The sequence below is a fragment of the Equus asinus genome, unplaced genomic scaffold, assembly GCF_041296235.1.
Source record: "Equus asinus isolate D_3611 breed Donkey unplaced genomic scaffold, EquAss-T2T_v2 contig_139, whole genome shotgun sequence".
NCBI classification, from domain to species: domain Eukaryota; kingdom Metazoa; phylum Chordata; class Mammalia; order Perissodactyla; family Equidae; genus Equus; species Equus asinus.
This window is the reverse complement of record NW_027224782.1, coordinates 1-25,842: the sequence shown is the minus strand read 5'-3', so window position 1 is coordinate 25,842 and position 25,842 is coordinate 1. Positions and strand designations below refer to the sequence as shown.

General features: G+C 69.7%; 6 non-coding genes across 6 annotated transcripts; all 6 read left to right on the top strand.

Moving 5' to 3' along the window:
* Window positions 1-1,372: 1,372 nt before the first annotated feature.
* Window positions 1,373-1,491, top strand: LOC139043048 (5S ribosomal RNA). The gene has a single exon (XR_011500126.1). It is a non-coding gene; the product is annotated as a 5S ribosomal RNA (ribosomal RNA).
* A 4,155-nt stretch (window positions 1,492-5,646) lies between these two features.
* On the top strand, window positions 5,647-5,765 carry LOC139043044 (5S ribosomal RNA). Its single transcript, XR_011500122.1, has one exon. It is a non-coding gene; the product is annotated as a 5S ribosomal RNA (ribosomal RNA).
* A 4,154-nt stretch (window positions 5,766-9,919) lies between these two features.
* On the top strand, window positions 9,920-10,038 carry LOC139043047 (5S ribosomal RNA). The gene has a single exon (XR_011500125.1). It is a non-coding gene; the product is annotated as a 5S ribosomal RNA (ribosomal RNA).
* A 4,141-nt stretch (window positions 10,039-14,179) lies between these two features.
* LOC139043046 (5S ribosomal RNA) lies at window positions 14,180-14,298 on the top strand. Its single transcript, XR_011500124.1, has one exon. It is a non-coding gene; the product is annotated as a 5S ribosomal RNA (ribosomal RNA).
* Window positions 14,299-18,437: 4,139 nt separating this feature from the next.
* Window positions 18,438-18,556, top strand: LOC139043045 (5S ribosomal RNA). The gene has a single exon (XR_011500123.1). It is a non-coding gene; the product is annotated as a 5S ribosomal RNA (ribosomal RNA).
* A 4,137-nt stretch (window positions 18,557-22,693) lies between these two features.
* Window positions 22,694-22,812, top strand: LOC139043043 (5S ribosomal RNA). The gene has a single exon (XR_011500121.1). It is a non-coding gene; the product is annotated as a 5S ribosomal RNA (ribosomal RNA).
* Window positions 22,813-25,842: the final 3,030 nt, after the last annotated feature.

Below are 25,842 nucleotides of genomic sequence, written 5' to 3'. Positions count from 1 at the left end.
GCTTCTACATGTCTGGTAGATGGAGCTGCTTTCTCGTGCCAAGTTCTCTGGGCCCTGACTTTTCTGCCTGCTCCTTCTATCAACTCAGTAAGGTCGGGGGTGCCCGGCAGAAAGAGGAAAAGAGCCAGAGCGAAGAAGCGGAGAGAAAGGAACACACAAACCCGGACGCACACACACACACAGGCACACAGACACACAGGCGCGCGCGCGGCGCGCGCACACACACACACACACACACACACACACGCCTACACACCCACTCGCACAACCGCAACAAGCACACGCACACGCAAGCGCAGACAGAGCGCGCCAGCGAGCTCCGGTGCCTGCCTGTGGTTCCTGGGCGATGGCGGGGCAGCGATGCCGGGAGCCCGGGACTCCTGAGAGCCTGTCTGCGCGGCCTAGGGCCCCAGGGGTGATCGCCAGCCCCGGGGCCCCTGCCTCCTGGCCCGGGCCCAGCTCCAGCACCACCGCCCTCCTGGGGGGGAAGCGAGCTCTTGGGCAGAGCCTCTCTGGGTCAGGGTGGGTGTCTGTCTAGGTCCGTGTCTTGGATCCTCTCCGTGTCGCCGTTTCTCTGTTTCTCCGTGTCTCTGTCTCTGTCTCTGTCTCTGGGTCTCTGGGCTGGCGCCAGCAGGAGCTGTCCAGGGTCCCCGCGAGGGGCGGGTTGGGGGCGGGGTGCCGGTCTCCTGGGCGGCGCTGGCGGGGGGGAAGTGTGGCCGCCCCGCCTCCCCCGCTCCCTCAGGGGCAGCGCGGCGGGCTTCCGCTGACGCCCTCTGGTCGCGCCGGTGGCTCCGCCTGGGTTTGGGCAAGTCGGGGCCCGCCGGCGCCGCAGAGGTCAGGGCTCCCGCTGGGAGGCCCCTCGGGCCGGAGGGGACTCAGAGGAGCACGGGCCCGGCGGCCCGACGCCCCGACGCCTCGGGCCAAGTGCCCCGCGCCACCCCCCTCCCAGCAGCCGCATCTCCTGCGACCCATCGCGGATCCGAGCGGCCAGGGCGGCCTGGAGTGTTCCCGGGCCGCGAGGGGAGAGCGCCCAGCCAGGCGCCCCGCCCCCATCCCCGCCCCCACCCGCCGCCCCCACCACCCCTCGTTTCCCACCGCCGCCCGCCCCGCCCCGCCTCCTCGCACCCCGGGCTGCTCCAGGCCTCCGCGCCCTGGGAGGGCAGCAGGGCGGGGCAGCGCAGGGTTTGGCTGGCCCGCTGGCCGCGCCCGAGGCGGCCGCGGCGGGAGGCAGCAGCGGGAGGAAGGCGGCAGGCCGAGCGCGGGCGCAGGGGGCGCCGGCGGCGGGTGCGCGTCACAGAGGCCTGGGCGCGCGCGAGCCGCGGGCCGGGCGACGCGGCGCGGCTTCTTAGGGGCGCCGGCGGCAGGCGCCAGCGTCTACGGCCATACCACCCTGAACGCGCCCGATCTCGTCTGATCTCGGAAGCTAAGCAGGGTCGGGCCTGGTTAGTACTTGGATGGGAGACCGCCTGGGAATACCGGGTGCTGTAGGCTTTTGCCTCCCTCGCCTTTTGCCGCCGGCCGGCGCGGCTCCCTCCGCGCTCCTGCCGCCCCTCCTCCGTCCTGCGGCCTCCGGCCTCCCGTCCTCCGCGGACGCCCCCCACCCCCTCCAGCCAGCCCGACCCCCCCCCACCCTCCCCCTCCCCTCCCGCCCCCCTCCGCACCGCGGGCCCGCCGGCGCCGCCATGGGCAGGGCCCAACCCCTCCCCGCCACAGCCCAACCCTTCCAGCTCGCGGCCCCACCCGAACCCAGGGCCAATCGGGGCCAGCCCGCGGGACCGGGACCGGGACCGGGACCGGGACCGGGACCGGGACCCCGACGCCGCACACGCCGCCGGCCGGCTCCTCTGGCCTCGGCCTCTTCCCACCCGCTCGGCTCCCGCTCCGGTGACACCCCAGCCCTTCCCTCGGCGCCCCGCCCCCGCCGCCCCAGCCGCCGGGTAGAGTCGTCCTGTCAGGTGGAACGGATTCCACGGCGGTGCCGGGAGGCCCAAACGGGTCCCAAAGCGACCAGCCCCGCCCACCGAGGAAAAGGCACCTGGTCAGGCTTTTCCAGACACCGCCCGCTTCTCCAAGGACAGGGCGGACTGGGTTAGAGAGGAGCGTCTCGGGCACCTCACCCAAGACGGGATGGCTTCTGCCTTTGCTGGCGTCTCTGCCGCTGCAGGTCATCTTCTAAAACCTGGTACCCGCTTGCTTGTCCTTGAGAGGCTCATTCACAATCAACACTCCTTTCCCGACCTAAGTTTGTCCCTGTCAGTTTGTCTCGCTTTTCCTTCCAGAAGCCCCCTTTCCCGGGGTGGGGGGGAGGGGGGGAGGTGGTGGTGGTGGGGGGGGTAGGGGGGTGGGTGGGTCTGAGTTTCAAGCTCCACCTGACTAGGATCCCATTCTGCTTTCGCCTTCGGGCGGTCCTGCCTCGCTTGGAAACGCTGCTACGTTGCTCCTGGTGGATGAGCTTGCGTTCGTTTTGAGTTTGAGAACGCTGGATGCAAAGACGAGGAGTCTTGATGGCTGAGGCTTTTTGGTGTCCCCTCACTCGGGGGCCTCCCTCTCTTCCCGCCTCCCCCCGCCTCCCCACCCACCCCCTCACACCCGACCCCTACCAACCCCAGGGCCCCGGCCGGGCCCCGCCCCTCCAGGCCGCATCTGTCAGAGGGAGTTGAAAAGCCTCCTGACAGGACACGTCCTCCCTCAGCAGCCAGCCCTTCCTGGCTCCCCTGGCTTCAGCTTTCCGTTCGCGTGGCTCGGGCAGCCTTTCGCATCTTCTTTGCACCTGCCTGTGTTTGCAACAGAGGACCGTGGCCAAGGGATCCAGGAAACCGGGAGGAGAGCTGGCTTCCGGGAGGCGAATGGGAAGGACAGGGAGGCAGAGAGGGAGCCTTGCCTCAGAGAACGGACTTTGAACCCCCGAAGGGAAAAGTCCTCCAGATAAATCACGTCTTCCCCACCGAATCCAAGAGCCATACTCGCTCGCTGTGGAAAAATGGGGACATCCCGGTCAAAGCAGGACGAGAGAGGACCCAAAGCTCCCTCCTCTCCCCGTTCAGCCATCGTCGTCCTGGGAGGGAGTCTCTTCGCGGTTCGCTTCTCCTGCCGGCCCCGTTTCCCCTCCTGCCAACCCAGCGCCTCTATCGCCTGCTCCTCGCTTCCTCGGGCTGCGGGCTGCGGGCTGCGGGATGGGGGAGGGGGGGGGGGGGCGGTGCGCGTCGCTCCCTGCCAGCTCGTGCCCGGGGTGGTTCTGACGGGTCCCCGGATCTGATCTCCGAGGAGCACCTTCTGCGGGGAGAAGCGGGACTGCGTCCCTGTCAGTTTCCCGGGAGCGCGGGACCGGAGCCTTGCCCCGAAACGCAGGCTCGGGAGACCGAAGTCCTGAGCTGAAAACCCAAGGGCGCCGTCTCCCGCGAGTGACGTGCCCTCCCTGAGCTGCGCTTTCCTCCTCTGGTGCGAGGGGGTCCTGGCGTTCGTGCCTCCTTGCGGGGGCGAGTGCTGGTGAGAACGCAAGCGGGAAACACGGAGCAGACCGCTCAGCACGGAGCGCGGCCTCGGTGGGGGCCCGGGCCTCGGCCGCCGTCCTTCCCCACGAGCCTACTTCTTGCCGCCGAGGCTCATCCAGCACCCAGGGATCGATCGCCTGGCTGCTTCCGGCCAGACACTCTCCTAGGTGCTGGCCACCCAGCAGCCGAGAACGCGGGTGCCAATCTCGGCCTCCGGGGCGTTCGCCTCCTCGCCTCTGGGCCGCAAGACCAGCGGTGTGCCTACGCATGCCGGCCAGAGGTGGCAGAACCTGACGAGGACACGTGCCGTGGAAAATGGAGAGCTTGGCGCCCCGGAGGGCCTCGTCGGACGTCTGTGGGATGGCCGTCGCTCTCTTTGCCGAAGCCCGCCCCCTGCCCATCTTCTCTCCGTCCCAGGGTCCCCTTTCCAGTGGGACGCAAGAAGGCCCACAGGGCCCAAACGCTGGAGACGGGCAGCGCACACAGCGCGCCCTGGGTCCCGGGGGGGGGTGCGGCGGGGAAAGCCTTGCGGCACAGAACCCTGAAGCCCAGAGGTCTCGAGACAGGGAGAGCCGGGACGTCGGCAGGCACCGACGGGCCTTCGGACGCGACTCTTCCTCCCCGTCATCACACCGCTCGTGCTGCTCCTCCCTCCGTCCTGGGCGCGAGCGCGCTCTTGGGAAGACGGAGGCGCCTTCGTCGGTGACCTAGCGGGCGGGAGATCCCGTGCAACGTCCCCAGCGGCACTTGAGCAGAACGGGGACGCTTGCGGTCGGTCGTCGGGGAGGGGCTTCTACATGTCTGGTAGATGGAGCTGCTTTCTCGTGCCAAGTTCTCTGGGCCCTGACTTTTCTGCCTGCTCCTTCTATCAACTCAGGTAGGTCGGGGGTGCCCGGCAGAAAGAGGAAAAGAGCCAGAGCGAAGAAGCGGAGAGAAAGGAACACACAAACCCGGACGCACACACACACACAGGCACACAGACACACAGGCGCGCGCGCGCGCGCGCACACACACACACACACACACACACACACGCCTACACACCCACTCGCACAACCCGCACAAGCACACGCACACGCAAGCGCAGACAGAGCGCGCCAGCGAGCTCCGGTGCCTGCCTGTGGTTCCTGGGCGATGGCGGGGCAGCGATGCCGGGAGCCCGGGACTCCTGAGAGCCTGTCTGCGCGGCCTAGGGCCCCAGGGGTGATCGCCAGCCCCGGGGCCCCTGCCTCCTGGCCCGGGCCCAGCTCCAGCACCACCGCCCTCCTGGGGGGGAAGCGAGCTCTTGGGCAGAGCCTCTCTGGGTCAGGGTGGGTGTCTGTCTAGGTCCGTGTCTTGGATCCTCTCCGTGTCGCCGTTTCTCTGTTTCTCCGTGTCTCTGTCTCTGTCTCTGTCTCTGGGTCTCTGGGCTGGCGCCAGCAGGAGCTGTCCAGGGTCCCCCGCGGGGGGGGGGTTGGGGGCGGGGTGCCGGTCTCCTGGGCGGCGCTGGGGGGGGGAAGGGTGGCCGCCCCGCCTCCCCGCTCCCTCAGGGGCAGCGCGGCGGGCTTCCGCTGACGCCCTCTGGTCGCGCCGGTGGCTCCGCCTGGGTTTGGGGCAAGTCGGGGCCCGGCCGGCGCCGCAGAGGTCAGGGCTCCCGCTGGGAGGCCCCTCGGGCCGGAGGGGACTCAGAGGAGCACGGGCCCGGCGGCCCGACGCCTCGGGCCAAGTGCCCCCGCGCCCCCCCCCTCCCAGCAGCCGCATCTCCTGCGACCCATCGCCGGATCCGAGCGGCCAGGGCGGCCTGGAGTGTTCCCGGGCCGCGAGGGGAGAGCGCCCAGCCAGGCGCCCCGCCCCCATCCCCGCCCCCACCGCCGCCCCCACCACCCCTCGTTTCCCACCGCCGCCCGCCCCGCCCCGCCTCCTCGCACCCCGGGCTGCTCCAGGCCTCCGCGCCCTGGGAGGGCAGCAGGGCGGGGCAGCGCAAGGGTTTGGCTGGCCCGCTGGCCGCGCCCGAGGCGGCCGCGGCGGGAGGCAGCAGCGGGAGGAAGGCGGCAGGCCGAGCGCGGGCGCAGGGGGCGCCGGCGGCGGGTGCGCGTCACAGAGGCCTGGGCGCGCGCGAGCCGCGGGCCGGGCGACGCGGCGCGGCTTCTTAGGGGCGCCGGCGGCAGGCGCCAGCGTCTACGGCCATACCACCCTGAACGCGCCCGATCTCGTCCTGATCTCGGAAGCTAAGCAGGGTCGGGCCTGGTTAGTACTTGGATGGAGACCGCCTGGGAATACCGGGTGCTGTAGGCTTTTGCCTCCCTCGCCTTTTGCCGCCGGCCGGGCGCGGCTCCCTCCGCGCTCCTGCCGCCCCTCCTCCGTCCTGCGGCCTCCGGCCCTCCGTCCTCCGCGGACGCCCCCCACCCCTCCAGCCAGCCCGACCCCCCCACCCTCCCCCTCCCCTCCCGCCCCCCTCCGCACCGCGGGCCCGCCGGCGCCGCCCATGGGCAGGGCCCAACCCCTCCCCGCCACAGCCCAACCCTTCCAGCTCGCGGCCCCACCCGAACCCAGGGCCAATCGGGGCCAGCCCGGCGGGACCGGGGACCGGGGACCGGGACCGGGACCGGGACCGGGACCCCGACGCCGCACACGCCGCCGGCCGGCTCCCTCTGGCCTCGGCCTCTTCCCACCCGCTCGGCTCCCGCTCCGGTGGACACCCAGCCCTTCCCTCGGCGCCCCGCCCCCGCCGCCCCAGCCGCCGGGTAGAGTCGTCCTGTCAGGTGGAACGGATTCCACGGCGGTGCCGGGAGGCCCAAACGGGTCCCAAAGCGACCAGCCCCGCCCACCGAGGAAAGGCACCTGTCAGGCTTTTCCAGACACCGCCCGCTTCTCCAAGGACAGGGCGGACTGGGTTAGAGAGGAGCGTCTCGGGCACCTCACCCAAGACGGGATGGCTTCTGCCTTTGCTGGCGTCTCTGCCGCTGCAGGTCATCTTGTAAAACCTGGTACCCGCTTGCTTGTCCTTGAGAGGCTCATTCACAATCAACACTCCATTCCCGACCTAAGTTTGTCCCTGTCAGTTTGTCTCGCTTTTCCTTCCAGAAGCCCCCTTCCCGGGGTGGGGGGAGGGGGGAGGTGGTGGTGGTGGGGGGGGTAGGGGGGTGGGTGGGTCTGAGTTTCAAGCTCCACCTGACTAGGATCCCATTCTGCTTTCGCCTTCGGGCGGTCCTGCCTCGCTTGGAAACGCTGCTACGTTGCTCCTGGTGGATGAGCTTGCGTTCGTTTTGAGTTTGAGAACGCTGGATGCAAAGACGAGGAGTCTTGATGGCTGAGGCTTTTGGTGTCCCCTCACTCGGGGGCCTCCCTCTCTTCCCGCCTCCCCCCGCCTCCCCACCCACCCCCTCACACCCGACCCCTACCACCCCAGGGCCCCGGCCGGGCCCCGCCCCTCCAGGCCGCATCTGTCAGAGGGAGTTGAAAAGCCTCCTGACAGGACACGTCCTCCCTCAGCAGCCAGCCCTTCCTGGCTCCCTGGCTTCAGCTTTCCGTTCGCCGTGGCTCGGGCAGCCTTTCGCATCTTCTTTGCACCTGCCTGTGTTTGCAACAGAGGACCGTGGCCAAGGGATCCAGGAAACCGGGAGGAGAGCTGGCTTCCGGGGAGGCGAATGGGAAGGACAGGGAGGCAGAGAGGGAGCCTTGCCTCAGAGAACGGACTTTGAACCCCCGAAGGGAAAAGTCCTCCAGATAAATCACGTCTTCCCCACCGAATCCAAGAGCCATACTCGCTCGCTGTGGAAAAATGGGGACATCCCGGTCAAAGCAGGACGAGAGAGGACCCAAAGCTCCCTCCTCTCCCCGTTCAGCCATCGTCGTCCTGGGAGGGAGTCTCTTCGCGGTTCGCTTCTCCTGCCGGCCCCGTTTCCCCTCCTGCCAACCCAGCGCCTCTATCGCCTGCTCCTCGCTTCCTCGGGCTGCGGGCTGCGGGCTGCGGGCTGCGGGCTGCGGGATGGGGGTCGGGGGGCGGTGCGCGTCGCTCCCTGCCAGCTCGTGCCCGGGGTGGTTCTGACGGGTCCCCGGATCTGATCTCCGAGGAGCACCTTCTGCGGGGAGAAGCGGGACTGCGTCCCTGTCAGTTTCCCGGAGCGCGGGACCGGAGCCTTGCCCCGAAACGCAGGCTCGGGAGACCGAAGTCCTGAGCTGAAACCCAAGGGCCGCCGTCTCCCGCGAGTGACGTGCCCTCCCTGAGCTGCGCTTTCCTCCTCTGGTGCGAGGGGGTCCTGGCGTTCGTGCCTCCTTGCGGGGGCGAGTGCTGGTGAGAACGCAAGCGGGAAACACGGAGCAGACCGCTCAGCACGGAGCGCGGCCTCGGTGGGGGCCCGGGCCTCGGCCGCCGTCCTTCCCCACGAGCCTACTTCTTGCCGCCGAGGCTCATCCAGCACCCAGGGATCGATCGCCTGGCTGCTTCCGGCCAGACACTCTCCTAGGTGCTGGCCACCCAGCAGCCGAGAACGCGGGTGCCAATCTCGGCCTCCGGGGCGTTCGCCTCCTCGCCTCTGGGGCCGCAAGACCAGCGGTGTGCCTACGCATGCCGGCCAGAGGTGGCAGAACCTGACGAGGACACGTGCCGTGGAAAATGGAGAGCTTGGCGCCCCGGAGGGCCTCGTCGGACGTCTGTGGATGGCCGTCGCTCTCTTTGCCGAAGCCCGCCCCCTGCCCGTCTTCTCTCCGTCCCAGGGTCCCCTTTCCAGTGGGACGCAAGAAGGCCCACAGGGCCCAAACGCTGGAGACGGGCAGCGCACACAGCGCGCCCTGGGTCCCGGGGGGTGCGGCGGGAAAGCCTTGCGGCACAGAACCCTGAAGCCCAGAGGTCTCGAGACAGGGAGAGCCGGGACGTCGGCAGGCACCGACGGGCCTTCGGACGCGACTCTTCCTCCCCGTCATCACACCGTGCTGCTCCTCCCTCCGTCCTGGGCGCGAGCGCGCTCTTGGGAAGACGGAGGCGCCTTCGTCGGTGACCTAGCGGGCGGGAGATCCCGGGCAACGTCCCCAGCGGCACTTGAGCAGAACGGGGACGCTGCGGTCGGTCGTCGGGGAGGGGCTTCTACATGTCTGGTAGATGGAGCTGCTTTCTCGTGCCAAGTTCTCTGGGCCCTGACTTTTCTGCCTGCTCCTTCTATCAACTCAGTAAGGTCGGGGGTGCCCGGCAGAAAGAGGAAAAGAGCCAGAGCGAAGAAGCGGAGAGAAAGGAACACACAAACCCGGACGCACACACACACACAGGCACACAGACACACAGGCGCGCGCGCGCACACACACACACACACACACACACACACACACACGCCTACACACCCACTCGCACAACACGCACACGCACACGCACACGCAAGCGCAGACAGAGCGCGCCAGCGAGCTCCGGTGCCTGCCTGTGGTTCCTGGGCGATGGCGGGGCAGCGATGCCGGGAGCCCGGGACTCCTGAGAGCCTGTCTGCGCGGCCTAGGGCCCCAGGGGTGATCGCCAGCCCCGGGGCCCCTGCCTCCTGGCCCGGGCCCAGCTCCAGCACCACCGCCCTCCTGGGGGGGAAGCGAGCTCTTGGGCAGAGCCTCTCTGGGTCAGGGTGGGTGTCTGTCTAGGTCCGTGTCTTGGATCCTCTCCGTGTCGCCGTTTCTCTGTTTCTCCGTGTCTCTGTCTCTGTCTCTGTCTCTGGGTCTCTGGGCTGGCGCCAGCAGGAGCTGTCCAGGGTCCCCGCGAGGGGCGGGTTGGGGGCGGGGTGCCGGTCTCCTGGGCGGCGCTGGCGGGGGGAAGGGTGGCCGCCCCGCCTCCCCGCTCCCTCAGGGGCAGCGCGGCGGGCTTCCGCTGACGCCCTCTGGTCGCGCCGGTGGCTCCGCCTGGGTTTGGGCAAGTCGGGGCCCGGCCGGCGCCGCAGAGGTCAGGGCTCCCGCTGGGAGGCCCCTCGGGCCGGAGGGGACTCAGAGGAGCACGGGCCCGGCGGCCCGACGCCCCGACGCCTCGGGCCAAGTGCCCCGCGCCACCCCCCTCCCAGCAGCCGCATCTCCTGCGACCCATCGCCGGATCCGAGCGGCCAGGGCGGCCTGGAGTGTTCCCGGGCCGCGAGGGGAGAGCGCCCAGCCAGGCGCCCCGCCCCCATCCCCGCCCCCACCGCCGCCCCCACCACCCCTCGTTTCCCACCGCCGCCCGCCCCGCCCCGCCTCCTCGCACCCCGGGCTGCTCCAGGCCTCCGCGCCCTGGGAGGGCAGCAGGGCGGGGCAGCGCAGGGTTTGGCTGGCCCGCTGGCCGCGCCCGAGGCGGCCGCGGCGGGAGGCAGCAGCGGGAGGAAGGCGGCAGGCCGGGCGCGGGCGCAGGGGGCGCCGGCGGCGGGTGCGCGTCACAGAGGCCTGGGCGCGCGCGAGCCGCGGGCCGGGCGACGCGGCGCGGCTTCTTAGGGGCGCCGGCGGCAGGCGCCAGCGTCTACGGCCATACCACCCTGAACGCGCCCGATCTCGTCTGATCTCGGAAGCTAAGCAGGGTCGGGCCTGGTTAGTACTTGGATGGGAGACCGCCTGGGAATACCGGGTGCTGTAGGCTTTTGCCTCCCTCGCCTTTTGCCGCCGGCCGGGCGCGGCTCCCTCCGCGCTCCTGCCGCCCCTCCTCCGTCCTGCGGCCTCCGGCCTCCGTCCTCCGCGGACGCCCCCCACCCCTCCAGCCAGCCCGACCCCCCCCACCCTCCCCCTCCCCTCCCGCCCCCCTCCGCACCGCGGGCCCGCCGGCGCCGCCCATGGGCAGGGCCCAACCCCTCCCCGCCACAGCCCAACCCTTCCAGCTCGCGGCCCCACCCGAACCCAGGGCCAATCGGGGCCAGCCCGGCGGGACCGGGACCGGGACCGGGACCGGGACCGGGACCGGGACCCCGACGCCGCACACGCCGCCGGCCGGCTCCCTCTGGCCTCGGCCTCTTCCCACCCGCTCGGCTCCCGCTCCGGTGACACCCCAGCCCTTCCCTCGGCGCCCCGCCCCCGCCGCCCCAGCCGCCGGGTAGAGTCGTCCTGTCAGGTGGAACGGATTCCACGGCGGTGCCGGGAGGCCCAAACGGGTCCCAAAGCGACCAGCCCCGCCCACCGAGGAAAGGCACCTGGTCAGGCTTTTCCAGACACCGCCCGCTTCTCCAAGGACAGGGCGGACTGGGTTAGAGAGGAGCGTCTCGGGCACCTCACCCAAGACGGGATGGCTTCTGCCTTTGCTGGCGTCTCTGCCGCTGCAGGTCATCTTCTAAAACCTGGTACCCGCTTGCTTGTCCTTGAGAGGCTCATTCACAATCAACACTCCTTTCCCGACCTAAGTTTGTCCCTGTCAGTTTGTCTCGCTTTTCCTTCCAGAAGCCCCCTTCCCGGGGTGGGGGGGAGGGGGGGAGGTGGTGGTGGTGGGTAGGGGGGTGGGTGGGTCTGAGTTTCAAGCTCCACCTGACTAGGATCCCATTCTGCTTTCGCCTTCGGGCGGTCCTGCCTCGCTTGGAAACGCTGCTACGTTGCTCCTGGTGGATGAGCTTGCGTTCGTTTTGAGTTTGAGAACGCTGGATGCAAAGACGAGGAGTCTTGATGGCTGAGGCTTTTGGTGTCCCCTCACTCGGGGGCCTCCCTCTCTTCCCGCCTCCCCCCGCCTCCCCACCCACCCCCTCACACCCGACCCCTACCACCCCAGGGCCCCGGCCGGGCCCCGCCCCTCCAGGCCGCATCTGTCAGAGGGAGTTGAAAAGCCTCCTGACAGGACACGTCCTCCCTCAGCAGCCAGCCCTTCCTGGCTCCCTGGCTTCAGCTTTCCGTTCGCGTGGCTCGGGCAGCCTTTCGCATCTTCTTTGCACCTGCCTGTGTTTGCAACAGAGGACCGTGGCCAAGGGATCCAGGAAACCGGGAGGAGAGCTGGCTTCCGGGGAGGCGAATGGGAAGGACAGGGAGGCAGAGAGGGAGCCTTGCCTCAGAGAACGGACTTTGAACCCCCGAAGGGAAAAGTCCTCCAGATAAATCACGTCTTCCCCACCGAATCCAAGAGCCATACTCGCTCGCTGTGGAAAAATGGGGACATCCCGGTCAAAGCAGGACGAGAGAGGACCCAAAGCTCCCTCCTCTCCCCGTTCAGCCATCGTCGTCCTGGGAGGGAGTCTCTTCGCGGTTCGCTTCTCCTGCCGGCCCCGTTTCCCCTCCTGCCAACCCAGCGCCTCTATCGCCTGCTCCTCGCTTCCTCGGGCTGCGGGCTGCGGGCTGCGGGATGGGGGAGGGGGGGGGGTGCGGTGCGCGTCGCTCCCTGCCAGCTCGTGCCCGGGGTGGTTCTGACGGGTCCCCGGATCTGATCTCCGAGGAGCACCTTCTGCGGGGAGAAGCGGGACTGCGTCCCTGTCAGTTTCCCGGAGCGCGGGACCGGAGCCTTGCCCCGAAACGCAGGCTCGGGAGACCGAAGTCCTGAGCTGAAACCCAAGGGGCGCCGTCTCCCGCGAGTGACGTGCCCTCCCTGAGCTGCGCTTTCCTCCTCTGGTGCGAGGGGGTCCTGGCGTTCGTGCCTCCTTGCGGGGGCGAGTGCTGGTGAGAACGCAAGCGGGAAATACGGAGCAGACCGCTCAGCACGGAGCGCGGCCTCGGTGGGGGCCCGGGCCTCGGCCGCCGTCCTTCCCCACGAGCCTACTTCTTGCCGCCGAGGCTCATCCAGCACCCAGGGATCGATCGCCTGGCTGCTTCCGGCCAGACACTCTCCTAGGTGCTGGCCACCCAGCAGCCGAGAACGCGGGTGCCAATCTCGGCCTCCGGGGCGTTCGCCTCCTCGCCTCTGGGGCCGCAAGACCAGCGGTGTGCCTACGCATGCCGGCCAGAGGTGGCAGAACCTGACGAGGACACGTGCCGTGGAAAATGGAGAGCTTGGCGCCCCGGAGGGCCTCGTCGGACGTCTGTGGATGGCCGTCGCTCTCTTTGCCGAAGCCCGCCCCCTGCCCATCTTCTCTCCGTCCCAGGGTCCCCTTTCCAGTGGGACGCAAGAAGGCCCACAGGGCCCAAACGCTGGAGACGGGCAGCGCACACAGCGCGCCCTGGGTCCCGGGGGGTGCGGCGGGAAAGCCTTGCGGCACAGAACCCTGAAGCCCAGAGGTCTCGAGACAGGGAGAGCCGGGACGTCGGCAGGCACCGACGGGCCTTCGGACGCGACTCTTCCTCCCCGTCATCACACCGTGCTGCTCCTCCCTCCGTCCTGGGCGCGAGCGCGCTCTTGGGAAGACGGAGGCGCCTTCGTCGGTGACCTAGCGGGCGGGAGATCCCGGGCAACGTCCCCAGCGGCACTTGAGCAGAACGGGGACGCTGCGGTCGGTCGTCGGGGAGGGGCTTCTACATGTCTGGTAGATGGAGCTGCTTTCTCGTGCCAAGTTCTCTGGGCCCTGACTTTTCTGCCTGCTCCTTCTATCAACTCAGTAAGGTCGGGGGTGCCCGGCAGAAAGAGGAAAAGAGCCAGAGCGAAGAAGCGGAGAGAAAGGAACACACAAACCCGGACGCACACACACACACAGGCACACAGACACACAGGCGCGCGCGCGCGCGCGCACACACACACACACACACACACACACACGCCTACACACCCACTCGCACAACCCGCACAAGCACACGCACACGCAAGCGCAGACAGAGCGCGCCAGCGAGCTCCGGTGCCTGCCTGTGGTTCCTGGGCGATGGCGGGGCAGCGATGCCGGGAGCCCGGGACTCCTGAGAGCCTGTCTGCGCGGCCTAGGGCCCCAGGGGTGATCGCCAGCCCCGGGGCCCCTGCCTCCTGGCCCGGGCCCAGCTCCAGCACCACCGCCCTCCTGGGGGGGAAGCGAGCTCTTGGGCAGAGCCTCTCTGGGTCAGGGTGGGTGTCTGTCTAGGTCCGTGTCTTGGATCCTCTCCGTGTCGCCGTTTCTCTGTTTCTCCGTGTCTCTGTCTCTGTCTCTGTCTCTGGGTCTCTGGGCTGGCGCCAGCAGGAGCTGTCCAGGGTCCCCGCGAGGGGCGGGTTGGGGGCGGGGTGCCGGTCTCCTGGGCGGCGCTGGCGGGGGGGAAGTGTGGCCGCCCCGCCTCCCCGCTCCCTCAGGGGCAGCGCGGCGGGCTTCCGCTGACGCCCTCTGGTCGCGCCGGTGGCTCCGCCTGGGTTTGGGCAAGTCGGGGCCCGGCCGGCGCCGCAGAGGTCAGGGCTCCCGCTGGGAGGCCCCTCGGGCCGGAGGGGACTCAGAGGAGCACGGGCCCGGCGGCCCGACGCCCCGACGCCTCGGGCCAAGTGCCCCGCGCCACCCCCCTCCCAGCAGCCGCATCTCCTGCGACCCATCGCCGGATCCGAGCGGCCAGGGCGGCCTGGAGTGTTCCCGGGCCGCGAGGGGAGAGCGCCCAGCCAGGCGCCCCGCCCCCATCCCCGCCCCCACCGCCGCCCCCACCACCCCTCGTTTCCCACCGCCGCCCGCCCCGCCCCGCCTCCTCGCACCCCGGGCTGCTCCAGGCCTCCGCGCCCTGGGAGGGCAGCAGGGCGGGGCAGCGCAGGGTTTGGCTGGCCCGCTGGCCGCGCCCGAGGCGGCCGCGGCGGGAGGCAGCAGCGGGAGGAAGGCGGCAGGCCGGGCGCGGGCGCAGGGGGCGCCGGCGGCGGGTGCGCGTCACAGAGGCCTGGGCGCGCGCGAGCCGCGGGCCGGGCGACGCGGCGCGGCTTCTTAGGGGCGCCGGCGGCAGGCGCCAGCGTCTACGGCCATACCACCCTGAACGCGCCCGATCTCGTCTGATCTCGGAAGCTAAGCAGGGTCGGGCCTGGTTAGTACTTGGATGGGAGACCGCCTGGGAATACCGGGTGCTGTAGGCTTTTGCCTCCCTCGCCTTTTGCCGCCGGCCGGGCGCGGCTCCCTCCGCGCTCCTGCCGCCCCTCCTCCGTCCTGCGGCCTCCGGCCTCCGTCCTCCGCGGACGCCCCCCACCCCTCCAGCCAGCCCGACCCCCCCCACCCTCCCCCTCCCCTCCCGCCCCCCTCCGCACCGCGGGCCCGCCGGCGCCGCCCATGGGCAGGGCCCAACCCCTCCCCGCCACAGCCCAACCCTTCCAGCTCGCGGCCCCACCCGAACCCAGGGCCAATCGGGGCCAGCCCGGCGGGACCGGGACCGGGACCGGGACCGGGACCGGGACCGGGACCCCGACGCCGCACACGCCGCCGGCCGGCTCCCTCTGGCCTCGGCCTCTTCCCACCCGCTCGGCTCCCGCTCCGGTGACACCCCAGCCCTTCCCTCGGCGCCCCGCCCCCGCCGCCCCAGCCGCCGGGTAGAGTCGTCCTGTCAGGTGGAACGGATTCCACGGCGGTGCCGGGAGGCCCAAACGGGTCCCAAAGCGACCAGCCCCGCCCACCGAGGAAAGGCACCTGGTCAGGCTTTTCCAGACACCGCCCGCTTCTCCAAGGACAGGGCGGACTGGGTTAGAGAGGAGCGTCTCGGGCACCTCACCCAAGACGGGATGGCTTCTGCCTTTGCTGGCGTCTCTGCCGCTGCAGGTCATCTTGTAAAACCTGGTACCCGCTTGCTTGTCCTTGAGAGGCTCATTCACAATCAACACTCCTTTCCCGACCTAAGTTTGTCCCTGTCAGTTTGTCTCGCTTTTCCTTCCAGAAGCCCCCTTCCCGGGGTGGGGGGGAGGGGGGGAGGTGGTGGTGGTGGGTAGGGGGGTGGGTGGGTCTGAGTTTCAAGCTCCACCTGACTAGGATCCCATTCTGCTTTCGCCTTCGGGCGGTCCTGCCTCGCTTGGAAACGCTGCTACGTTGCTCCTGGTGGATGAGCTTGCGTTCGTTTTGAGTTTGAGAACGCTGGATGCAAAGACGAGGAGTCTTGATGGCTGAGGCTTTTGGTGTCCCCTCACTCGGGGGCCTCCCTCTCTTCCCGCCTCCCCCCGCCTCCCCACCCACCCCCTCACACCCGACCCCTACCACCCCAGGGCCCCGGCCGGGCCCCGCCCCTCCAGGCCGCATCTGTCAGAGGGAGTTGAAAAGCCTCCTGACAGGACACGTCCTCCCTCAGCAGCCAGCCCTTCCTGGCTCCCTGGCTTCAGCTTTCCGTTCGCGTGGCTCGGGCAGCCTTTTGCATCTTCTTTGCACCTGCCTGTGTTTGCAACAGAGGACCGTGGCCAAGGGATCCAGGAAACCGGGAGGAGAGCTGGCTTCCGGGGAGGCGAATGGGAAGGACAGGGAGGCAGAGAGGGAGCCTTGCCTCAGAGAACGGACTTTGAACCCCCGAAGGGAAAAGTCCTCCAGATAAATCACGTCTTCCCCACCGAATCCAAGAGCCATACTCGCTCGCTGTGGAAAAATGGGGACATCCCGGTCAAAGCAGGACGAGAGAGGACCCAAAGCTCCCTCCTCTCCCCGTTCAGCCATCGTCGTCCTGGGAGGGAGTCTCTTCGCGGTTCGCTTCTCCTGCCGGCCCCGTTTCCCCTCCTGCCAACCCAGCGCCTCTATCGCCTGCTCCTCGCTTCCTCGGGCTGCGGGCTGCGGGCTGCGGGATGGGGGAGGGGGGGGGGTGCGGTGCGCGTCGCTCCCTGCCAGCTCGTGCCCGGGGTGGTTCTGACGGGTCCCCGGATCTGATCTCCGAGGAGCACCTTCTGCGGGGAGAAGCGGGACTGCGTCCCTGTCAGTTTCCCGGAGCGCGGGACCGGAGCCTTGCCCCGAAACGCAGGCTCGGGAGACCGAAGTCCTGAGCTGAAACCCAAGGGGCGCCGTCTCCCGCGAGTGACGTGCCCTCCCTGAGCTGCGCTTTCCTCCTCTGGTGCGAGGGGGTCCTGGCGTTCGTGCCTCCTTGCGGGGGCGAGTGCTGGTGAGAACGCAAGCGGGAAATACGGAGCAGACCGCTCAGCACGGAGCGCGGCCTCGGTGGGGGCCCGGGCCTCGGCCGCCGTCCTTCCCCACGAGCCTACTTCTTGCCGCCGAGGCTCATCCAGCACCCAGGGATCGATCGCCTGGCTGCTTCCGGCCAGACACTCTCCTAGGTGCTGGCCACCCAGCAGCCGAGAACGCGGGTGCCAATCTCGGCCTCCGGGGCGTTCGCCTCCTCGCCTCTGGGGCCGCAAGACCAGCGGTGTGCCTACGCATGCCGGCCAGAGGTGGCAGAACCTGACGAGGACACGTGCCGTGGAAAATGGAGAGCTTGGCGCCCCGGAGGGCCTCGTCGGACGTCTGTGGATGGCCGTCGCTCTCTTTGCCGAAGCCCGCCCCCTGCCCATCTTCTCTCCGTCCCAGGGTCCCCTTTCCAGTGGGACGCAAGAAGGCCCACAGGGCCCAAACGCTGGAGACGGGCAGCGCACACAGCGCGCCCTGGGTCCCGGGGGGTGCGGCGGGAAAGCCTTGCGGCACAGAACCCTGAAGCCCAGAGGTCTCGAGACAGGGAGAGCCGGGACGTCGGCAGGCACCGACGGGCCTTCGGACGCGACTCTTCCTCCCCGTCATCACACCGTGCTGCTCCTCCCTCCGTCCTGGGCGCGAGCGCGCTCTTGGGAAGACGGAGGCGCCTTCGTCGGTGACCTAGCGGGCGGGAGATCCCGGGCAACGTCCCCAGCGGCACTTGAGCAGAACGGGGACGCTGCGGTCGGTCGTCGGGGAGGGGCTTCTACATGTCTGGTAGATGGAGCTGCTTTCTCGTGCCAAGTTCTCTGGGCCCTGACTTTTCTGCCTGCTCCTTCTATCAACTCAGTAAGGTCGGGGGTGCCCGGCAGAAAGAGGAAAAGAGCCAGAGCGAAGAAGCGGAGAGAAAGGAACACACAAACCCGGACGCACACACACACACAGGCACACAGACACACAGGCGCGCGCGCGCGCGCGCACACACACACACACACACACACACACGCCTACACACCCACTCGCACAACCCGCACAAGCACACGCACACGCAAGCGCAGACAGAGCGCGCCAGCGAGCTCCGGTGCCTGCCTGTGGTTCCTGGGCGATGGCGGGGCAGCGATGCCGGGAGCCCGGGACTCCTGAGAGCCTGTCTGCGCGGCCTAGGGCCCCAGGGGTGATCGCCAGCCCCGGGGCCCCTGCCTCCTGGCCCGGGCCCAGCTCCAGCACCACCGCCCTCCTGGGGGGGAAGCGAGCTCTTGGGCAGAGCCTCTCTGGGTCAGGGTGGGTGTCTGTCTAGGTCCGTGTCTTGGATCCTCTCCGTGTCGCCGTTTCTCTGTTTCTCCGTGTCTCTGTCTCTGTCTCTGTCTCTGGGTCTCTGGGCTGGCGCCAGCAGGAGCTGTCCAGGGTCCCCGCGAGGGGCGGGTTGGGGGCGGGGTGCCGGTCTCCTGGGCGGCGCTGGCGGGGGGGAAGTGTGGCCGCCCCGCCTCCCCGCTCCCTCAGGGGCAGCGCGGCGGGCTTCCGCTGACGCCCTCTGGTCGCGCCGGTGGCTCCGCCTGGGTTTGGGCAAGTCGGGGCCCGGCCGGCGCCGCAGAGGTCAGGGCTCCCGCTGGGAGGCCCCTCGGGCCGGAGGGGACTCAGAGGAGCACGGGCCCGGCGGCCCGACGCCCCGACGCCTCGGGCCAAGTGCCCCGCGCCACCCCCCTCCCAGCAGCCGCATCTCCTGCGACCCATCGCCGGATCCGAGCGGCCAGGGCGGCCTGGAGTGTTCCCGGGCCGCGAGGGGAGAGCGCCCAGCCAGGCGCCCCGCCCCCATCCCCGCCCCCACCGCCGCCCCCACCACCCCTCGTTTCCCACCGCCGCCCGCCCCGCCCCGCCTCCTCGCACCCCGGGCTGCTCCAGGCCTCCGCGCCCTGGGAGGGCAGCAGGGCGGGGCAGCGCAGGGTTTGGCTGGCCCGCTGGCCGCGCCCGAGGCGGCCGCGGCGGGAGGCAGCAGCGGGAGGAAGGCGGCAGGCCGAGCGCGGGCGCAGGGGGCGCCGGCGGCGGGTGCGCGTCACAGAGGCCTGGGCGCGCGCGAGCCGCGGGCCGGGCGACGCGGCGCGGCTTCTTAGGGGCGCCGGCGGCAGGCGCCAGCGTCTACGGCCATACCACCCTGAACGCGCCCGATCTCGTCTGATCTCGGAAGCTAAGCAGGGTCGGGCCTGGTTAGTACTTGGATGGGAGACCGCCTGGGAATACCGGGTGCTGTAGGCTTTTGCCTCCCTCGCCTTTTGCCGCCGGCCGGGCGCGGCTCCCTCCGCGCTCCTGCCGCCCCTCCTCCGTCCTGCGGCCTCCGGCCTCCGTCCTCCGCGGACGCCCCCCACCCCTCCAGCCAGCCCGACCCCCCCCACCCTCCCCCTCCCCTCCCGCCCCCCTCCGCACCGCGGGCCCGCCGGCGCCGCCCATGGGCAGGGCCCAACCCCTCCCCGCCACAGCCCAACCCTTCCAGCTCGCGGCCCCACCCGAACCCAGGGCCAATCGGGGCCAGCCCGGCGGGACCGGGACCGGGACCGGGACCGGGACCGGGACCGGGACCCCGACGCCGCACACGCCGCCGGCCGGCTCCCTCTGGCCTCGGCCTCTTCCCACCCGCTCGGCTCCCGCTCCGGTGACACCCCAGCCCTTCCCTCGGCGCCCCGCCCCCGCCGCCCCAGCCGCCGGGTAGAGTCGTCCTGTCAGGTGGAACGGATTCCACGGCGGTGCCGGGAGGCCCAAACGGGTCCCAAAGCGACCAGCCCCGCCCACCGAGGAAAGGCACCTGGTCAGGCTTTTCCAGACACCGCCCGCTTCTCCAAGGACAGGGCGGACTGGGTTAGAGAGGAGCGTCTCGGGCACCTCACCCAAGACGGGATGGCTTCTGCCTTTGCTGGCGTCTCTGCCGCTGCAGGTCATCTTGTAAAACCTGGTACCCGCTTGCTTGTCCTTGAGAGGCTCATTCACAATCAACACTCCTTTCCCGACCTAAGTTTGTCCCTGTCAGATTGTCTCGCTTTTCCTTCCAGAAGCCCCCTTCCCGGGGTGGGGGGGAGGGGGGGAGGTGGTGGGGGTGGGTAGGGGGGTGGGTGGGTCTGAGTTTCAAGCTCCACCTGACTAGGATCCCATTCTGCTTTCGCCTTCGGGCGGTCCTGCCTCGCTTGGAAACGCTGCTACGTTGCTCCTGGTGGATGAGCTTGCGTTCGTTTTGAGTTTGAGAACGCTGGATGCAAAGACGAGGAGTCTTGATGGCTGAGGCTTTTGGTGTCCCCTCACTCGGGGGCCTCCCTCTCTTCCCGCCTCCCCCCGCCTCCCCACCCACCCCCTCACACCCGACCCCTACCACCCCAGGGCCCCGGCCGGGCCCCGCCCCTCCAGGCCGCATCTGTCAGAGGGAGTTGAAAAGCCTCCTGACAGGACACGTCCTCCCTCAGCAGCCAGCCCTTCCTGGCTCCCTGGCTTCAGCTTTCCGTTCGCGTGGCTCGGGCAGCCTTTCGCATCTTCTTTGCACCTGCCTGTGTTTGCAACAGAGGACCGTGGCCAAGGGATCCAGGAAACCGGGAGGAGAGCTGGCTTCCGGGGAGGCGAATGGGAAGGACAGGGAGGCAGAGAGGGAGCCTTGCCTCAGAGAACGGACTTTGAACCCCCGAAGGGAAAAGTCCTCCAGATAAATCACGTCTTCCCCACCGAATCCAAGAGCCATACTCGCTCGCTGTGGAAAAATGGGGACATCCCGGTCAAAGCAGGACGAGAGAGGACCCAAAGCTCCCTCCTCTCCCCGTTCAGCCATCGTCGTCCTGGGAGGGAGTCTCTTCGCGGTTCGCTTCTCCTGCCGGCCCCGTTTCCCCTCCTGCCAACCCAGCGCCTCTATCGCCTGCTCCTCGCTTCCTCGGGCTGCGGGCTGCGGGCTGCGGGATGGGGGAGGGGGGGGGTGCGGTGCGCGTCGCTCCCTGCCAGCTCGTGCCCGGGGTGGTTCTGACGGGTCCCCGGATCTGATCTCCGAGGAGCACCTTCTGCGGGGAGAAGCGGGACTGCGTCCCTGTCAGTTTCCCGGAGCGCGGGACCGGAGCCTTGCCCCGAAACGCAGGCTCGGGAGACCGAAGTCCTGAGCTGAAACCCAAGGGGCGCCGTCTCCCGCGAGTGACGTGCCCTCCCTGAGCTGCGCTTTCCTCCTCTGGTGCGAGGGGGTCCTGGCGTTCGTGCCTCCTTGCGGGGGCGAGTGCTGGTGAGAACGCAAGCGGGAAATACGGAGCAGACCGCTCAGCACGGAGCGCGGCCTCGGTGGGGGCCCGGGCCTCGGCCGCCGTCCTTCCCCACGAGCCTACTTCTTGCCGCCGAGGCTCATCCAGCACCCAGGGATCGATCGCCTGGCTGCTTCCGGCCAGACACTCTCCTAGGTGCTGGCCACCCAGCAGCCGAGAACGCGGGTGCCAATCTCGGCCTCCGGGGCGTTCGCCTCCTCGCCTCTGGGGCCGCAAGACCAGCGGTGTGCCTACGCATGCCGGCCAGAGGTGGCAGAACCTGACGAGGACACGTGCCGTGGAAAATGGAGAGCTTGGCGCCCCGGAGGGCCTCGTCGGACGTCTGTGGATGGCCGTCGCTCTCTTTGCCGAAGCCCGCCCCCTGCCCATCTTCTCTCCGTCCCAGGGTCCCCTTTCCAGTGGGACGCAAGAAGGCCCACAGGGCCCAAACGCTGGAGACGGGCAGCGCACACAGCGCGCCCTGGGTCCCGGGGGGTGCGGCGGGAAAGCCTTGCGGCACAGAACCCTGAAGCCCAGAGGTCTCGAGACAGGGAGAGCCAGGACGTCGGCAGGCACCGACGGGCCTTCGGACGCGACTCTTCCTCCCCGTCATCACACCGTGCTGCTCCTCCCTCCGTCCTGGGCGCGAGCGCGCTCTTGGGAAGACGGAGGCGCCTTCGTCGGTGACCTAGCGGGCGGGAGATCCCGGGCAACGTCCCCAGCGGCACTTGAGCAGAACGGGGACGCTGCGGTCGGTCGTCGGGGAGGGGCTTCTACATGTCTGGTAGATGGAGCTGCTTTCTCGTGCCAAGTTCTCTGGGCCCTGACTTTTCTGCCTGCTCCTTCTATCAACTCAGTAAGGTCGGGGGTGCCCGGCAGAAAGAGGAAAAGAGCCAGAGCGAAGAAGCGGAGAGAAAGGAACACACAAACCCGGACGCACACACACACACAGGCACACAGACACACAGGCGCGCGCGCGCGCACACACACACACACACACACACACACACACGCCTACACACCCACTCGCACAACCCGCACAAGCACACGCACACGCAAGCGCAGACAGAGCGCGCCAGCGAGCTCCGGTGCCTGCCTGTGGTTCCTGGGCGATGGCGGGGCAGCGATGCCGGGAGCCCGGGACTCCTGAGAGCCTGTCTGCGCGGCCTAGGGCCCCAGGGGTGATCGCCAGCCCCGGGGCCCCTGCCTCCTGGCCCGGGCCCAGCTCCAGCACCACCGCCCTCCTGGGGGGCAAGCGAGCTCTTGGGCAGAGCCTCTCTGGGTCAGGGTGGGTGTCTGTCTAGGTCCGTGTCTTGGATCCTCTCCGTGTCGCCGTTTCTCTGTTTCTCCGTGTCTCTGTCTCTGTCTCTGTCTCTGGGTCTCTGGGCTGGCGCCAGCAGGAGCTGTCCAGGGTCCCCGCGAGGGGCGGGTTGGGGGCGGGGTGCCGGTCTCCTGGGCGGCGCTGGCGGGGGGGAAGTGTGGCCGCCCCGCCTCCCCGCTCCCTCAGGGGCAGCGCGGCGGCTTCCGCTGACGCCCTCTGGTCGCGCCGGTGGCTCCGCCTGGGTTTGGGCAAGTCGGGGCCCGGCCGGCGCCGCAGAGGTCAGGGCTCCCGCTGGGAGGCCCCTCGGGCCGGAGGGGACTCAGAGGAGCACGGGCCCGGCGGCCCGACGCCCCGACGCCTCGGGCCAAGTGCCCCGCGCCACCCCCCTCCCAGCAGCCGCATCTCCTGCGACCCATCGCCGGATCCGAGCGGCCAGGGCGGCCTGGAGTGTTCCCGGGCCGCGAGGGGAGAGCGCCCAGCCAGGCGCCCCGCCCCCATCCCCGCCCCCACCGCCGCCCCCACCACCCCTCGTTTCCCACCGCCGCCCGCCCCGCCCCGCCTCCTCGCACCCCGGGCTGCTCCAGGCCTCCGCGCCCTGGGAGGGCAGCAGGGCGGGGCAGCGCAGGGTTTGGCTGGCCCGCTGGCCGCGCCCGAGGCGGCCGCGGCGGGAGGCAGCAGCGGGAGGAAGGCGGCAGGCCGGGCGCGGGCGCAGGGGGCGCCGGCGGCGGGTGCGCGTCACAGAGGCCTGGGCGCGCGCGAGCCGCGGGCCGGGCGACGCGGCGCGGCTTCTTAGGGGCGCCGGCGGCAGGCGCCAGCGTCTACGGCCATACCACCCTGAACGCGCCCGATCTCGTCTGATCTCGGAAGCTAAGCAGGGTCGGGCCTGGTTAGTACTTGGATGGGAGACCGCCTGGGAATACCGGGTGCTGTAGGCTTTTGCCTCCCTCGCCTTTTGCCGCCGGCCGGGCGCGGCTCCCTCCGCGCTCCTGCCGCCCCTCCTCCGTCCTGCGGCCTCCGGCCTCCGTCCTCCGCGGACGCCCCCCACCCCTCCAGCCAGCCCGACCCCCCCCACCCTCCCCCTCCCCTCCCGCCCCCCTCCGCACCGCGGGCCCGCCGGCGCCGCCCATGGGCAGGGCCCAACCCCTCCCCGCCACAGCCCAACCCTTCCAGCTCGCGGCCCCACCCGAACCCAGGGCCAATCGGGGCCAGCCCGGCGGGACCGGGACCGGGACCGGGACCGGGACCCCGACGCCGCACACGCCGCCGGCCGGCTCCCTCTGGCCTCGGCCTCTTCCCACCCGCTCGGCTCCCGCTCCGGTGACACCCCAGCCCTTCCCTCGGCGCCCCGCCCCCGCCGCCCCAGCCGCCGGGTAGAGTCGTCCTGTCAGGTGGAACGGATTCCACGGCGGTGCCGGGAGGCCCAAACGGGTCCCAAAGCGACCAGCCCCGCCCACCGAGGAAAGGCACCTGGTCAGGCTTTTCCAGACACCGCCCGCTTCTCCAAGGACAGGGCGGACTGGGTTAGAGAGGAGCGTCTCGGGCACCTCACCCAAGACGGGATGGCTTCTGCCTTTGCTGGCGTCTCTGCCGCTGCAGGTCATCTTCTAAAACCTGGTACCCGCTTGCTTGTCCTTGAGAGGCTCATTCACAATCAACACTCCTTTCCCGACCTAAGTTTGTCCCTGTCAGTTTGTCTCGCTTTTCCTTCCAGAAGCCCCCTTCCCGGGGTGGGGGGGAGGGGGGGAGGTGGTGGTGGTGGGGGGGGGTAGGGGGGTGGGTGGGTCTGAGTTTCAAGCTCCACCTGACTAGGATCCCATTCTGCTTTCGCCTTCGGGCGGTCCTGCCTCGCTTGGAAACGCTGCTACGTTGCTCCTGGTGGATGAGCTTGCGTTCGTTTTGAGTTTGAGAACGCTGGATGCAAAGACGAGGAGTCTTGATGGCTGAGGCTTTTGGTGTCCCCTCACTCGGGGGCCTCCCTCTCTTCCCGCCTCCCCCCGCCTCCCCACCCACCCCCTCACACCCGACCCCTACCACCCCAGGGCCCCGGCCGGGCCCCGCCCCTCCAGGCCGCATCTGTCAGAGGGAGTTGAAAAGCCTCCTGACAGGACACGTCCTCCCTCAGCAGCCAGCCCTTCCTGGCTCCCTGGCTTCAGCTTTCCGTTCGCGTGGCTCGGGCAGCCTTTCGCATCTTCTTTGCACCTGCCTGTGTTTGCAACAGAGGACCGTGGCCAAGGGATCCAGGAAACCGGGAGGAGAGCTGGCTTCCGGGGAGGCGAATGGGAAGGACAGGGAGGCAGAGAGGGAGCCTTGCCTCAGAGAACGGACTTTGAACCCCCGAAGGGAAAAGTCCTCCAGATAAATCACGTCTTCCCCACCGAATCCAAGAGCCATACTCGCTCGCTGTGGAAAAATGGGGACATCCCGGTCAAAGCAGGACGAGAGAGGACCCAAAGCTCCCTCCTCTCCCCGTTCAGCCATCGTCGTCCTGGGAGGGAGTCTCTTCGCGGTTCGCTTCTCCTGCCGGCCCCGTTTCCCCTCCTGCCAACCCAGCGCCTCTATCGCCTGCTCCTCGCTTCCTCGGGCTGCGGGCTGCGGGCTGCGGGATGGGGGAGGGGGGGGGTGCGGTGCGCGTCGCTCCCTGCCAGCTCGTGCCCGGGGTGGTTCTGACGGGTCCCCGGATCTGATCTCCGAGGAGCACCTTCTGCGGGGAGAAGCGGGACTGCGTCCCTGTCAGTTTCCCGGAGCGCGGGACCGGAGCCTTGCCCCGAAACGCAGGCTCGGGAGACCGAAGTCCTGAGCTGAAACCCAAGGGGCGCCGTCTCCCGCGAGTGACGTGCCCTCCCTGAGCTGCGCTTTCCTCCTCTGGTGCGAGGGGGTCCTGGCGTTCGTGCCTCCTTGCGGGGGCGAGTGCTGGTGAGAACGCAAGCGGGAAATACGGAGCAGACCGCTCAGCACGGAGCGCGGCCTCGGTGGGGGCCCGGGCCTCGGCCGCCGTCCTTCCCCACGAGCCTACTTCTTGCCGCCGAGGCTCATCCAGCACCCAGGGATCGATCGCCTGGCTGCTTCCGGCCAGACACTCTCCTAGGTGCTGGCCACCCAGCAGCCGAGAACGCGGGTGCCAATCTCGGCCTCCGGGGCGTTCGCCTCCTCGCCTCTGGGGCCGCAAGACCAGCGGTGTGCCTACGCATGCCGGCCAGAGGTGGCAGAACCTGACGAGGACACGTGCCGTGGAAAATGGAGAGCTTGGCGCCCCGGAGGGCCTCGTCGGACGTCTGTGGATGGCCGTCGCTCTCTTTGCCGAAGCCCGCCCCCTGCCCATCTTCTCTCCGTCCCAGGGTCCCCTTTCCAGTGGGACGCAAGAAGGCCCACAGGGCCCAAACGCTGGAGACGGGCAGCGCACACAGCGCGCCCTGGGTCCCGGGGGGTGCGGCGGGAAAGCCTTGCGGCACAGAACCCTGAAGCCCAGAGGTCTCGAGACAGGGAGAGCCGGGACGTCGGCAGGCACCGACGGGCCTTCGGACGCGACTCTTCCTCCCCGTCATCACACCGTGCTGCTCCTCCCTCCGTCCTGGGCGCGAGCGCGCTCTTGGGAAGACGGAGGCGCCTTCGTCGGTGACCTAGCGGGCGGGAGATCCCGGGCAACGTCCCCAGCGGCACTTGAGCAGAACGGGGACGCTGCGGTCGGTCGTCGGGGAGGGGCTTCTACATGTCTGGTAGATGGAGCTGCTTTCTCGTGCCAAGTTCTCTGGGCCCTGACTTTTCTGCCTGCTCCTTCTATCAACTCAGTAAGGTCGGGGGTGCCCGGCAGAAAGAGGGAAAAGAGCCAGAGCGAAGAGCGGAGAGAAAGGAACACACAAACCCGGACGCACACACACACACAGGCACACAGACACACCAGGCGCGCGCGCTGCGCGCGGCACACACACACACACACACACACACACACGCACTACACACCCACTCGC